Source organism: Rhamphochromis sp. 'chilingali', assembly GCF_963969265.1.
Source record: "Rhamphochromis sp. 'chilingali' genome assembly, chromosome: 22".
NCBI classification, from domain to species: domain Eukaryota; kingdom Metazoa; phylum Chordata; class Actinopteri; order Cichliformes; family Cichlidae; genus Rhamphochromis; species Rhamphochromis sp. 'chilingali'.
Genome location: NC_137950.1, coordinates 20,808,245 through 20,823,900, shown reverse-complemented (window position 1 = coordinate 20,823,900; position 15,656 = coordinate 20,808,245). Strand labels below are relative to the sequence as shown.

Here is a 15,656-nt window from a genome sequence, read left to right as displayed (position 1 = left end):
AACCGGCGTCTTCTTCCTTCTTCTCCCTCTATCTTTTCATTTGATCTATTGGCATAAGACGGGGGAGAAGGAGGCTTTGTTTGAACACCGCAGACACCCAGCGCTCTGCGTATTAAGATACTGTCAACATGATGTCAGTTAAGGGACTGGCGAGGAGGAGTAACATCATTTGAAAGAGATGAGGTCATTGGCGGAGATAGATTTTGACAGAGATGTAGCTGTGGAAGTGTTAGGAGGAATATTTGTCATCTTTGCATTTTTACAGAAGGACTCATTCAATGTGGCCTCAGACAGTCGGAGTTGAGCGTACTGCTGAGAAGGATGGGGCGTGATTGATGGAGCAATATGTTTTCCATCCAGCCTGCTGCCACACATGAGCAACCAGGAACAAGCAGAGCTGTCTGTGTGATGGAGAGAAAGCGGGCGAGGGAAGCTGAGAGAGAGTGTGAAAGGGTTTTTATACCATCGTTAGCCATGAATCTCACTTGTTTTCCAGACTTAATATATGTAAATTCCACCTGCAAACTGTGGGACAAAGCTTTCAACACTAGCTACAGCAATTTTTATGGCTGCCTGCGCTGAAAATATTTTTTTATTGGAAATCACACTCGTTTTTTTTTTCCTGTTGAATATTCATGCTTTGCACAGGTGGGGATTTTGCAAAGCTGTCTTTCAGATTGTCAGATTTTCCTCCGCTATATTTCATTTTAAAATGGAAACAAAGCTTTTCCCACAACCAGCAGCAGTGGAAACACCTTACGTTCTCATACATCGCCCATCTGATTTTCATTCGGTATGACTGCCATCATTGTCCTGTGGCTTGAAATGTAAAGTCCTGTGTTAGTTTCAAAGCCATAGCCAAGAGGAACAAACAGGGATGATGGAGAGGTGCAATCTAGATCTTTCTAATGAGCTTGAGCATGATGGAACGACTTTAGTCAAACAAACCTCCGTGCTTTCCAAATACCAATCTGTCACAATGTACTGTCAACGCTTGCAGCAAGTCTCGAGAAAAAGGTTTAATTACTATCAATGAGTGTTCTGTCGCAAGTCAAAATAATACTTCATCAAAAAAATAGCTACTTAATGCCATATATGTTTGACAAGACAAAACACACACAAAGGACATGAGTTGAAAGAGACGTGTTGATAAGTGTGTTGGCTTTGGTCGGTGTCGACAGCGAGAACAGAACCTGCTGTGCTGACTTTTAGTGAAGGTTCTTGTCTGAGGTTGCTGGCAGACTGGCTCTACGTCGCTGATGAAACCCAGTTGTTCAAACACAGCCGACATCTGTAGAGGTAGGGAAAAAAATGTTCCAGGATGAAGAGATTTGAATTAAGCACCCAGATTTCTCTATTTATTTTTGGGGTTTCTTTTCTTTTTCAGAAATCTGTTAATAAATATTGCTGGCTACAAAACATGATTGAGGTTTCACTGCACGGCTGAATGTGATCAGTTCAGCCATAATGATAGGTGAACGTGATCTGTGTGACAGAGTAGCGGTTGCTGCCTTTTTCACAAAGTTCATCAAATGCATTTTCTTTCACATTTTTTAAATACGTGTTGCAAAACTTAAGTCAAAAAAACACATTTTTGCAACTATTACCGGGTTGTTTTTCACTTAAAGATTAAAAACATATAACGTATATCTTCATCCTTTTTTTTTAAGGTGTTAGCCCAGGAACCCAAACCTTTAGACACAACTGAGCCAACGGTACGGTAACAACTCTGGTGTATAGTTAAAAAAATGCAGCTGTAACTGGCACCTTGTCATTTTCAATTACTGTATTAGTTTCAGTCAATATTTAAGAGGATCTCTGGTGTTTCTGTGATGGTGAGTTGCGTAGTGTCTGTGGCACTGATGACATTTGGAAAGCCTGCAACATGATGAAAACTCTTCGTGATTCTTGAAATGTGTTGTGCGCGGCGGTACGGAAAATGCTTTGGTGTCTGCTCTTTGGCATTAAGGGCTGCGGAAGCACGAGACACCGACTTCAGATATTCCTACAACATCCCCGGACACACTCACAAAGCAGCCTGTTGTCAGGATGGAAAGGGCGCTTGCCGCCTGGAGCAAAATGTCAACGTGTGTCAATGTGTGAACTTGCACTTTTAACTGCAGTTCAAAAACTTGCTGCCCGAGCGCACTGTTGAACTAAAATATGTAAAGTAAAAAAGAAATGAAAGCAGAATGAAATAAGCTCCAGACTGCTACCTATTTGATTTAGATTATGCTTTTGGATGTATGCACATCAAATAAATTTTTATGTGGATCAAGTCACTGAAACATCCAGCAGGTATTGCTTGCAGAGGGATTCCATCTAAAATAATATTAGCAGTGGTAAGACATTTTAAACATCCCCCGCTGCAGACAAATTAAAGTCCCTACAATACAGATGTTGAACATGATTTACATTTCCCACCTGTGAAAAATAATCTGTTTTTATGTGAAATGCATATTCAGCAGATGAGTATCGCACTGCAAGCTTAAGTGATCGCACTATTTGCCCGGTGGGTGTACATCATTCCACATTTTCTGACTCTAAAAGCTCCAGTTGAACATGATGAAGCAACACATTGTTTCATTTACTGCAAAGAGGTTGGCTGTTGAGATGCCACTAGGCATCCTAGACTCGTCTTCTTGGATCGGTTTTGTTAATAGGAGACAGTCAAAATGAGACTTGGTGTTGTCTTTGTTTCTTATTACTAGAAGGTTAAAGACCTTAATTACAGGCTGTGGCAATACTCAGAGGGAAAGTAAACAGAATGCACAGCATATACTACTGTATATATCTCATTACTATTGCATATACTCTCTGTTCTCATTTCCTTTGTCACTGTTTGAAGCATTCATTCAGATTCTTGCCTTTGCTGGGTGAGAGAGGCTTATGCACATTTAGTCTAGTTGTGACAGTTACTGAGCTTTGACCTCAGCGTATTGAACCACTTCTGGTCAAGCTGTTATAGCAGCTCTTGCTGCTTTGTGCCTTTGAATGTGAAGCCTCCAGGCATATCAAGATGAGTCCCAAGCTAAGCAGGCAGCATGCTCTCCATCCATATTTCCCTTTCTAAATGGACTGCAAGAGACTGAAAGAAAGCCTGGGAATGTTTTTGGTTGCTTTCGCTTGAGGTTTCTCGCTGCTCATCATGGCTTATAGCCTTGAGCATAATGTGCTTGGAGGTTTGCTATTCATCTTCTGGAGTCTTTTGTGTTGTCAGACAAACAATCACAACGGAGCACACATCGATGCAGATCCACAATCCTAAAACTGGCCCTTTCCCTGGACAGAGGGCAGACAGGAAATGTTTCCTGGCTGCAAACTTCTTCTATCACTCTGGTGCTTGGCAAAACAAAAGAGACAGAGTCCAGACACAGTTTGTCCTAGTTTGCGTATTGGACGTTAAGATGTTATTTGATTCCATGTCTTGGACTGGACCACTGCTGGCCTGTGACCTGTTGCTTCTCTCAACGAAGACATTCTCATGTCTCACTGAAAACACGGTTAGGAATGGGTCTCTCCTGGGGAGCTGAACAAACAAAAGGCTAAAGACTCTGCATAAGTGTTATTGTTCTCGTCTAAGCCACACACAGATTGTTTAAGGAACATCAAAACCAAAGATGCTCATGTGTATCAAATCGTCGCTCTTGCTATAGAGCTAAGATTGAGACAAAGAGAGCATTAAATCTTTCACCAGTATATACATGAAACGACATGGATTATTTTTTTTCTCATTATGATTTATACAAGACTAGAATGTGTGAAATAACGACATCTTAACGATAATGTTTCTGAGTGCACCTTGCAGATATACTCTTTTTTTTTTTTTTTTTCTCCATGACAACTTTTTTCTTAAAGGTGATTTTTCTTTTTTTTAATGATTGATGCAATATTTGGCAGTTTGTATTTCACTGCAGCACAGATGAATGGGTAACTATAGTCAGCTCCTACACTGTATTTTTTTTATTCCCCCCTGGTAAAGGTTGAAAGAATAATCCTAAACTATGCTGGCCTAAGTCTTTAATGCATCACCCTGAATGATCATCTCAGGGATGAACAAGAAAACCTATTTTTAGCCAATGAAATCGGGCGACATCATCAGCGGCGATGACGATTCCAACGCCAGTGAACGGCGATGAATTTTCATCCGTGACTTGATTGACTTTAGATTTGATCTTTATGTGCATTTAAATTGCTGTCTGTCTGCTGAAGTGTTTTGTGTGCGTAACAAACTGTGCATTTGCTCAGGTGACGATTTGATCTAATTGTAAAAGACTGTGTCCCGCTAAGCCAACAACCAGTGATTGAAACCCAGTGATAACCAGTTTTCTTGAGCAGCACTTATACTGAAAACCTATTAAATTTCTCCCTATTGCTACCTACGGTACAAAAGTGTGAAAAAGTAAGGTGGAATTTAATTTCATTAGGCGATACCTAAATACATCTTCCCTCCTGTTAATGCTGCATAGATCCAGTAAATGTATTTTTTTGAAAGAATGTGTCTCATGTATAGACAGAAATATACATGAGCTTTCTTTTATCACTGAAACACACAAACACACTATAGTCTAAAATTCATTCAGAACCAGGAAACCTTTTTCTCAGCGAAGGATGCACTGAAGCTTAACTAGCCTTTGTACCTTTCTTGTTACCCTTGCGGCTGCAAGGCCATGATACATTGTGATTCATTAGTTTCAAAGACAAGCCTTGGAAATAGGCTCATCTTTTCCAGAGCCTGCACCTTTTAACTACTTCCTTCAAAATGGAATTTTTTGGAAGGAGCTTCCCTCTTTTGAATTACCTTCACAGAAGCTCCAATTATTTTCAAGCTCAGAGCTGTAATTAATAACTTGGACTCAATGTTCCTAATTAATTAGAAAGTTACACTTGAAAGGTCTTAGAAAAGCTTGTTTCTTCTTTCAGAATGGGAAAAAGAAAATGAAACTGGCTTTTGTTATGATTATTTCTGTATATGTGTGTTTTGGTGATCTTGAAACCTTTCACTCTGGTCTGTAAGCTCACTTCAAAGCTCAAGGTGCAACAAGAACTGGGACCATTCACCAAATGCAACCTTGTTCCTCTCGAGTTTCTTTGTCACCTTTTTTTTTCTTACTAAAATGTACATGACATCTAAATAAAGGCTGATATTTGCTATGTTTTAAGATGTCATTTGTGTCTGATATACTGTAGTTTTCCCCCTGGAATTGGAATAATTGGAGTTTCAGTTATCAAGGTTCAACTCTACATGTAGACCGTTTAGCGCTGTGATTTTGAAATGTCAAAACAAAAATTCACAATAGCAAAGGACACTTTTCTAAGTTGTGAGGGACGTTTTCAGTCCTTTGCTCTAAACCCGGAGCATTTTTCCAGATAGACCACAGGGGTCTCAAGGCTCCAGCTGGTAGATCTATTCCTTAGCCCCCCTCCTCTCACCATCAAGTACACAGCCAGCTGAAACCTTCTGAAAGTAGCAGTTTCTCTCTGGCGAACAAGCCGTCACTCCTCCTTAAAGAACTTATAGAAGCTCCTGCAAATAATAAAGATGCCTCTACTTTTAAATTCGGACCAATCTGGTTTGGTGTCTCTTGGTGATTGCAGATGATGGATGGGGAGCATTTCTTAAAAATAAAAACTTGGTTTCTTTTAACTAGTCGCCATCCCGTACAAAGGAGCAAAGATTTTCTGAATGCTGCTTGTGTGTAGTGCTCAGGGTTTTGGAAATACATGAATTGTAAAATACTAGACAGCCCTGATCCTGTGTTTTGTATGACTCTTTTGCAGCTAATCCATGAATTGAAAGTCTTAACAATAACCTGTTCGATTTTACCTGTAAATGCCAGCCTGTCATTTCAAACAGACTCCAGTGCATCTTTCAGGATAAGATTAAATAAAAATGAATGAACAAAAGGGATTGTTAAATATAGACTAGGCCACGTGTTTTATTTTCACACCTATATGCAATTGCATTCTAACATTAAGAAAGTATAATGTAATTTTCAGCACATCTCAGGTGTCTTCTACTTTCAGTTCTCCATCCATCTTGTGAATATGTGATGAAAAATCACGTCCCCTGAGTATCAGCTTAATCAAATTTCAGCCCTGTGTAACAGCACCATAGCTTCATCAGATATATTAGCATATATTAGTTTTTACGTCTTGCATTATTGAACAGCATAGTTACATTTTTGTTTTGATTAATTTATTAAAGTACAGCATTTGAGCAATAAATTATTTGGTGATTAAACTCAGATAAAGCTATATAGCAGATTGGACTCCAACAATGATAAGAAGTAGGACAGGACCCCCTAGAGTTTAGATGCTGGCGGTGGCGGAGATGAAGCAGGTGGAGGCATGACTCTCCAGCTGATCAGGATATGAAGGGGGCCACACGAATCAAAGTCTGGAAGGCAGAATTGAGGTTGAATGAGTTGCAGAAGACGGGCAAGTAAATGACTTGGCCAGAGTGATCGCGGCAGAATTGAGTTTGACAGTATGGGAAAGTGGAAGCGATGTAAAGATTAGATCAGCCTGAACACTCAGGAATGCGAGAGAACCAGTGAATGCAAATCTTTCTTACTGAACTTGCACATAAACTTCATGTCACAAATGTACTGAAGGCTTAAATGGCACCAATAGGTAATATGACAATTAACCCTGGAGAACCCATGGGGTCAGAGCCGACCCCATTGGTTTTCTAGGGAAACCATGGGGTCAAATTTGACCCCATGGGTTCTCCAGGGTTAAGATGATCTCTCTGTAAAGGTAAAAATCCGGCAATAATCTAGGACTATTACCACTTTGTAGACACAAATGATGTTGTATTATCACTTTATATTAATGTTGCAGATGTGCAGGATGTTATTATTTTATTTACAGTTGGCTAATATGGCTATTGGGCAACTCTTAACATTTAGACAGATGCCCAGGTTAACAAGGTTAGCATTTAAGATCATTTCATACTTAAATGGTGTTGAAAATGGAAGATTTACTGACACCTATTGTTAATGTGTTCAGGTCTAGTTTAGTTCATATATTTTCTGAAGAACATATATTTAAAAAATAAGATGCAAAATATCCAGTGACCTAACCTTCTGCGACTGTTATCATCCTTAAGTAGCCACTTACAACTTATTGGGGAATCCTAATTTTTCCCTTGTGACCGGTGGTCTCTAGGTCTGTCTGCCTGGGCTCTTTATTCACTTGATCATACATTGTCACCATGACTGTCACACATTGAAAATGTTTAGTTAATGCCACATTGGTAGTGTTTGCAAATGTGTAAGATGCAGTCATGTGAATCTTAACAGCCAGAAATCATTAGAAATATCTTTGATTACAGAATTCGCAATATGCAAAAAATAGAGTATTATTAGAGCACAATTGGAGGATTTTTTAGTACAAAAGCTAGCTTTAGTCTTACTTTTCCAGGTTTCTTCATCTATGCATCTATCTTTTTTTGTTTGTTTTCTTCTCTTGGCCTCTAATTATCTGTTTTTCTTTCTACCTCTGCTTCACAGCTTTTCCCTTTCACCTACTTAAGCAAACTGTCTTCATAAATTCTAGTGAAATCTAATTTTCTCAAGGCTCAGGGGTGCCAAAGAGAACAAACAAAAGCAGCCAAAGTTTTTGACCTTTGTGGCTGCTGACCATGAAGATATGCAACCCGAGAGTCATAGTCCTGGCTTCCATCCTCCTCCTGACAGACAAACAGATTTGCTGGTTTTACAGTGTGAGTTAATGTCAGCTGGGTGGGAATGCTCACTGTATTTCCTTACTTCATCCTCCATCCTGTTCTCTCCGTTCTCACAGTCCAATGACCTTCCTTTGACCAGTCTTGCTTGTGTATGGGGTCACTGGCTGAGCGAAGATGCCACGTGTGGTCATCAGTCAGACGGTTGGATTTTGGCCGTCTCCTTTAGCTGATCCAGGGTTTTTTTTTCACCCCCTTCTGCTGCCTTGCACATGTTTAGACAGAGCAGAGTCCTTGTGAAAAATGAATGCTGAATGAAAAGCAAAAACAGCATTTGTTCCAGTTGACTAGCAGTGAAAAATACCAGCAGCAGTTTCTCTTCCTTGCCCTACAAGGTAGCGTGTCTATTGAGAAACTTGTGGTAATTTGTTTAGTTTAGTTTAGTTTTTTTTTATGTTCTCCAGTCCTGTTTTTTTTTATTTTTTTTTGACTCATTTAAAACTTCAAGACTACACAAGTAGCAGTGGGAAACCTGTGTAGGAGTTAGAGCTCAGATAGCTCTTTTATCACTAAATTTAGCTTAGTGATAAAAGGAAATGGTGCAAAGAAAGTCAAGGACATGGAGCAAATAGCAAACCCCTCTCTACACGTCATGCAAAAAGCAGATGCTTTTGGCTTCACATCCCACTCGTCATTAACAGTATGACTCCAGGTTGTTGTGGTGGACACACAGGGAGTTAAAGAAAGTATGGGGAGGATGTGTGAATGAAATGGAGATCTCTGGTGTTCTTGCTTTGCCAGATAGGTTGTGAAGGCAATTCCCCCTCATCTTTTGTACCAGCCTTCCTGTCTCTCTGATAACTCCCTGTTGGCGTATGGGACACGATAGGGTCTCCTTTGGTTGGCCCCTGTACTCCTCCTCACTCACTCTCACCCAATCCCTCAAGCACTGAGAAGTGAGCTGCCAACAACAATAGGAGCTGCTAGGGTTTGATAAAGAGGCTGTGGACTGCTTTGGGGTGCAGGGACCCAATGAAATCAAAGCTGGACTCCATGACACAGTTTCCTTCAAATCATCAGCAGCGTTTCTGAGAAAAGGGGTCAAAGGCAGGTTGTAAATTCATATAGGGTTAAGCAAGAAACTACACTTGCTGACTAATGACGGGAAATATCATCGAGGACACTGAGAGAACATCCTTTATATTTTTTCCCTGCAATTTTTTTTTTTTTTTATGCAGTTAAGCAACAGTCAGCAAGTTAAAACAATGGATTTGGAGAAATGAATGCGAAAGGTAACATCATGCAAACTTCACACAAGACCAAGTTAAATTAATTAATAAATTATGAAACATTTAAAAAAATAATAATTTTAGTGTCTCAATCATGACCTCATAGTTTCTATGAGTCTGACTGGCCCTGCTCCTGTGATTGATTTTCCTCCAAATGCGATTAAAATGTAATAAATGAGTGATTTGTGTGGTGGCAGATCTGGTATACTTTCCCTTTCTTTGTGCCTAATGGGTCATTGATGTTGTAAAAATGAATGGATCCCAGCTGTGTGCTTCATCTGAAAGCTCTGCTCCGTGATGGGATGTTTGCAGACAGTGTCTTAGAGCCAATTATGTTCCACTTCCTGCGTGCGTCACCTGAAATACAGGAGTATTATTCCCCCAATGATCAATGGACCATGGATGATTCAGTAAGGCGTTATTGGAAAATCAGTAACCAACCTTACAAACGGGGTAAAATGATTTTGAGACACAATAAAGTCTTTTATCAGTATTCGCTGCAGAAAACAACTTTTTCTTTTTTCTTTTTTCTGCACCAACTGTGTGACTTTGCAGAAGGAAGCGTCCATCTGCCTGTGACAAGAGACTGACAGCATGACAGGATGTACAACATTAATGGTGCTGACCCTCAGATAAGCTGTAATGTTAGCTATCTGCACACTTCCTTTGGTTTGTGTATGGAAAGAAAATAATTCCTACATGAAACTGCTGGCAGCAAGATTTGAAGATTTTCTTTAGTAATGACCTCTGGCGTCATTGCTGCTGATTTTTCTAAATGTGTAATAGGTACTATGAGCCCTACAAGGCAAGCGCTGTCTCCAAAACTGAACAAGCCACACCAAAACAACTTTGATGGATAAATAGCACCAGAGGCCAGAGGGAAAATACTTTGATAAATAATTGGATTTTGATGCGAACTGTCCATTTAAAGATAAATGAATACTTTGCTGTACGTAAGATCGCTTAATAAAATGGACATAAAATAAGACCACACCTTTTGGCAAAGATTGCTGATAATTCAGTTGCTTATTCGCTCTTCTAACTTAAATTTTGTAGCTTTAATCTTGCAAAGGACCCCAGGGTCACAGTGTATAAGCAAACCCACTTTAATACATCACTTTTTCTAGACAGAGTGAAGACATCTCTCTCACTGACAGATATCAGAGGGGTGAAAAACAGGATGGGAGGGAGAGTACATTTGTATTCAGGTCTTAATTGTTTGATTTCCCTTAAGGGAATGCACGGCAGAGGAGAAAGGCACGAAAAGTATGTGGTTGTACAAGTACCGACAGGCTTAATTAAATGAAATGCTCCTATTTTCTGTGTGCATTTACCTTGTGAAAAGAATGATAGGCTTGATTGTTTGAAGTTCCCTTGTCGCTCATTAGTCAAAGCACAAGGTTGCAGTGAATATAGATGCATGAGCTTTGTGCCTTGGGCCAGTTCCCTGCAAAACATTGGAAATGATGGGAATGCTCAAAGCTAGTCTGCTTGTTTGACCCATCCCGAAAATGACTTTGCATTCACCTCTCCACGGTATCTCCTCTTATTCTTGGTTTTCACCCACATAATAATCAGAAGAAAAAGCCAAGTAATAAATGATGTAGACAACAGACAAAAGTCTGTTTCACAGTTAATTGTTTTGGAACTGCACATAAAGCCTTTTGTTTACACTTGAATATATTCACAGAAGGGAATATAAATTAAACTGCATCCATCTCCATCTGTTAGCTTTTATCATTTCCTGGTTTTGCAAAACACAAAAGGACATGGATTGCAAAATCTCTAAAGGGGTGTTTCACTCAAAAAAAAAGAAAAGAAAAAGATTTTACAACTTTTTTGATTTTCTTGCTCATTTTTCTAGTCCAGATTTTGCAATATCAGTCTGTTACATAGTTGTTTCCGTTTTAACACGAAACAGCTAATCTTAAATTTTGTTTGTGGTGCACACAATATTGTGGAAAACACATTTTCTAGCAGCTTTGTCCTTTTTTAATTTTGTATAACCTGTATATCTAATTGAAAAGAACTATTATGGGAACTGTTCCTGTGGTAAAATGTAGTTCCAGTGAATGCAGCTGGCTGTAATTTGCTGTTATTGGCTCCTTTTTGACAATTTTGTTTCAGAGGAGTTTTTAGGAAAAACATTAAAGTTCTATAATTCATTCATGATTTTTCCAATGCAGGATGCTCTGCATAAGTAGTTTTTAGAAATCGGGCAGAAAGTGTTGTGGTTTGCTGATAGTGTTGAAGGAAAAGAATGTGTTGCATGATCTATAAGCCATGAGCCTGCTGTGTGTGGAACACGAGCGCAATCTGCAGCTATGCCTGGATGTGAAATGACACACTCGCACGCACACATGGACGCATGCACACAAATTACCACATAGATGTGCATAAATCATGTTGAGCTACCAACACATACAGTCATTACTGCACACAAACAGGGACACGCTCTTTCCATCTCTCCCACACCCCCGCATGCAGACACATAACGGGAGCTCGTCCTAGGGGAGAAGGAGCGGCAGAGCAGAGGCCCCGTCTCTGCTACAGAGGAACAGAAGCCCTGGGGGCAGATGGGAGTAGAAAGCAGGATGAAGGATCTCCTCTCCACTGATCCACAGCAACAAAGGCAATTGGAGAGGCTGCTGCTTAGGCACCTGACATAATTAGTTTCAGATAACAATGTCACTGGCCCATGCCAAAGAAAAGAAAAATAAAAGACTATTTTTAATTGTTTTCCTGCAGTTTCCCTTTGGTTGTTATCACTCATTTAACTGCAGTCATGACGAATACAAAAGATTCATATATATTTTCGACCCGAAGTGCAACATTTAGTCTTTTTTACCGCACCAATCAGTTGCCTTTAATTAGTCACATGTGATTACTTTTCCGTAGCCCTCTGGGATCAGCAGTATCATGAGGAATAAAATGACTATTTATGTCTTTTTGGGAGAAATAAGAGAGTCTTGCCTCGTTGGAACTCATGACTGAGCGGGTGATTTTAATATTCCGGGTGGCTGTTGTCATAGATACCATTTGTTCCATTTGGCGCGTGCATGAAGGCTTTTGGGTGACAGAGACCGTGGCATAAGCAAAACAAATGAGAGCCAGATGTGTCTTGACGTTACATGTCAACAAGTGACAAATGATGAAGAGACAAAAGAGAGAACGGATGCATAAAAACAACAGACTACATCTGAATCAAAGTCGAACCTTTCTCCTAGTTATCCTGCTTGAGACTGTTTGTAGTTGAATTTTACAGCACACCTATGTGAAGACGCAGGACTGTGCAACTGGGAGGAAATTAACCGTATATTTTTTATGCATTTCAGACAGGAATATTGAGGTATATGCCACTTAACACCCAATCTTGGAACCCATCAGCTATGGTCTGATGACTTAGCCTCTGGGGGGCAATGGCCAAGCGCCTTCATTATTGCCATCGGATTTCTAGAAAATGTATAACTGATATCCAGGCCAAGACTATCTGTCCTGTACTGTGCTACAGTCATTGTATTTACTTATTTAAAAAATAAACTGATAGCCAGACAATAGAGATGGCTTTGGAATTGCATTCGGACTATTTAACCGTATAAGGCCAAAGCCTGCCTTAATGTGAGTGGTCAGTACTGCTCAAAATACAAACAGAAGCCAAGAGGTTTCTGGCACCCAGAAATCTTTCCCCTCTGCTGCTTAGCCTGCAAATTTTAATACAGATATCTTTTTAATACATATTACTTCCCATTGAACCACGGCTTAGTGAAAACAGTAAATACACAGAGCTGCTGCATCAGTGTTTTCTGAATCTGAACAGGATGCAAATGTAGCATTGTACAGCCAATAGAAAACACGTCTTCCTACCTACAAGTAGAGCCTGACTCATAACTATTAACTATTAAATGAAACGTCGTGCATGTGTGAAACACTCTTCAGCCATGTTATGAGTGTTGATGTTGCATAGTTTGTCCATGCTGACAAATGTTGGGAAAATCTGTTTATGTGTCGTGTGTCTGAAAGGGAAAAAAATAAAGCTCGGCCTATATATGAGATGGTTAAAATACCAAATATTGGTATCGGTTTGTAAAATTTTGTACTGGTCAGTTGTAATGTTTACACACATGCTTGGCAAGCAAAAGGTCACATGTTCAATTCCAGTATGGCACAAATCTCCTTTAGGGTTGTTCTAAATCAAACATGCGGAGCTAATCGCTGTAGTTTTCCTGTAACAATAGAGCAGCTAAAAGTAACTTTTACAGTTAAAGTAAACTTGATTTCATTGGGCCATTTTTTTAAATACAGGTCAGTGAACCTTTTGGTTTGTATCTCATTCTGTTCTAAAACTGAAAATGTTCAAAGGATTTTCTGCAATTATTTTCCTGATTAGTTTTAGTCTGGATCATTATCTTCACACTTTATCAAAGATACGTGTTGCATTTCTGCCCTAATTCCAATTATCTCATCTATTGTTGGGGTGGTATTCATCATTCCCTTTCTTTAATTGGGATCCTGTGGAATAATCCATCATGCAGACATTGCTCAGAAATGACACTTTATTGATTTCACGGGGCGTGCCTGGACTTAACCACATCAATCTCCAGGTGACAGTCACTGCAATAATTGCATGCCACTGCTGCTAATGGCTCTTCTGTTTGACCATCTTGCTGACCAATTAACCACCCCTGGATGCTACACAGGTGTAAAGAATAATAATGAGGCTCTTATGATGTGGTGAAGCTGGGATGAAGGCCAAAGAGACCTGCTTGGTGTAGAAATGAATAGGATAAGCATTCTTATTGTACCCGGAGGGCAACTGGCCTTCTTGACACAATCATTTTTTGGTTCTTACCTTGTCGTGTTTGCTGCTGGAGCATTGGTCTTGAGGCCAGGAGCAGCACTGTGCAGCATCTTAACTCTCTACTGAACACAGCAGGCTATATAAACACAGCTAATACCAGCCGTGTTGATTTCTTTTTTCTGTTTTTCCGCTTCCTCCCCCTTTCTTAAGCCGTAATCATTGGCTGGCATGCTCAAGTGGTTCTCTTCATGACATGCTTCATGAAGGTTAGGAGTTGTATTGAGTACAGGGCAAGTAGGGGGAATTCATGCTTCTCTGCTCTACTTGGCACCAGCCTGCAACACCGCCTGATGTCAGACACATCACAGCCAGAAAGACTGGCCCTCTTCACTTGTTCATGGAAAAAGAAAATCTAACACTGAGACAAGGTTTTTTTGGTGGTGTTGAGGGAGTTGCACTGTAGTTTTTCATGCACACAATCCCACTTTCCCTTGACTTTTTCCAAGTGAAACTGGGTTCTTGCCATTTGCCACATAAAAGCAGTGGGACATTATAACTCCCACAATCCCTCACAAGTCTTTCAGTTGAAATGTAATGTACTAATTGGAGGTCCCAGATTAAGTTTTATGAGAAATGTTTCTCTTTGATGGCGATTTCATTTGCTCTAAATGTTTATCTTTACATCTGTTCTAAATAACTTTCCGTTAGAGACTTTGGTTTCCAAGAGCTTTAGAGCAACTTGCCCTTCTGAGGCCTAAAACCTCACTTCTCATCTATCATAGTAAATTCCAGGATTTGATTTCTACAGAAGTCTCTTATTAGGTTGTCTGAGTTTAATGAGTTTAATGAGACATATCGGAGACTGTGACTGGGAAATTCAGCTTGTTTTGCCAACGTCGTAGTCTTCTCAAGTCAGTTGAGAGTATTGAATTCATGTAACACAAAAAGGGAAGTTACTCTACTCTTTCCTTTTCCTTGCTTAATTATACTGGCTGCTTTAACTAAATGGAGAAGTGAAAGAGCGTTTGTCATCCCTGACTGAAAAAGAGACTGTTTTGTATTTTGCCAAATGGAACGCTATGATCCGCACAACTTGAGCAAACTTTTCCCATATTTCTTAATCCAAAAAAACGGTTTTCCAGGAAAACCTTCCTTTCTCACAAGAACAATTCTCACTCTCAACTTTTGTTGTTTCTCCAAGATTTTATCAAAAGTCTCCAAACAGTTTGAAGTCTTCTCTCCGCAGTATTTTGCTGTATTTTTTTTTAACAACTTGTGTGTGACTTTAGCTCAGCTCTCGATTTGCCTGTATGCTTTGACATTTAGTTGTTGCCATAATCACATCACAAGTTTTCAGTACAAGTCTACAGTTGTGTGTCATAATCAATAAAAAAACTGGTGCTTCATTAACATATAAAAACTCTGAAATGTTTTCTCCAGCATGACTTCTAAGCAGAATGTTTGACATTTAGGACCTTTCTTTTGAGGTCAGCTTTCACCCACAAATGAGACTCCCTCTTCCTGTTGATTGATTAGGCTCTGGCACCGATTCATCAAGTCTGTTTCAATTAATGTACCTCACATACCTCCCCATTTTAGACCCCTGGCATGCAAGCAGAAGAAACCCTGATGAAGAAGACCGCATGCAACAAAAATGTGGAATTTATTGGTACATCACTGTTGGTCAGCAAGCCTCGTGTTTTCTCAGTTACATTTCCAACCAGGAATGTGTTTGAAAGGTTAGTCCTCTATTTAAAAATTCCCTTTATATAAGACTTTGTGTATATCCTGACAGAAGAGGCTGACAACGCCGAACAGAGATACAACATAGAAAAAAAATATATAATTTAATGCAGAAAGAACAGGAGTGACATTTAGT

At 39.7% G+C, this 15,656-nt stretch overlaps 1 protein-coding gene across 1 annotated transcript in view; it reads left to right on the top strand.

The window, feature by feature from the left end:
• The window catches only part of adam12a (ADAM metallopeptidase domain 12a), a 79,859-nt gene that overhangs the window by 18,480 nt on the left and 45,723 nt on the right, over positions 1-15,656 (top strand). The gene's annotated exons all lie outside the window — the stretch shown is intronic.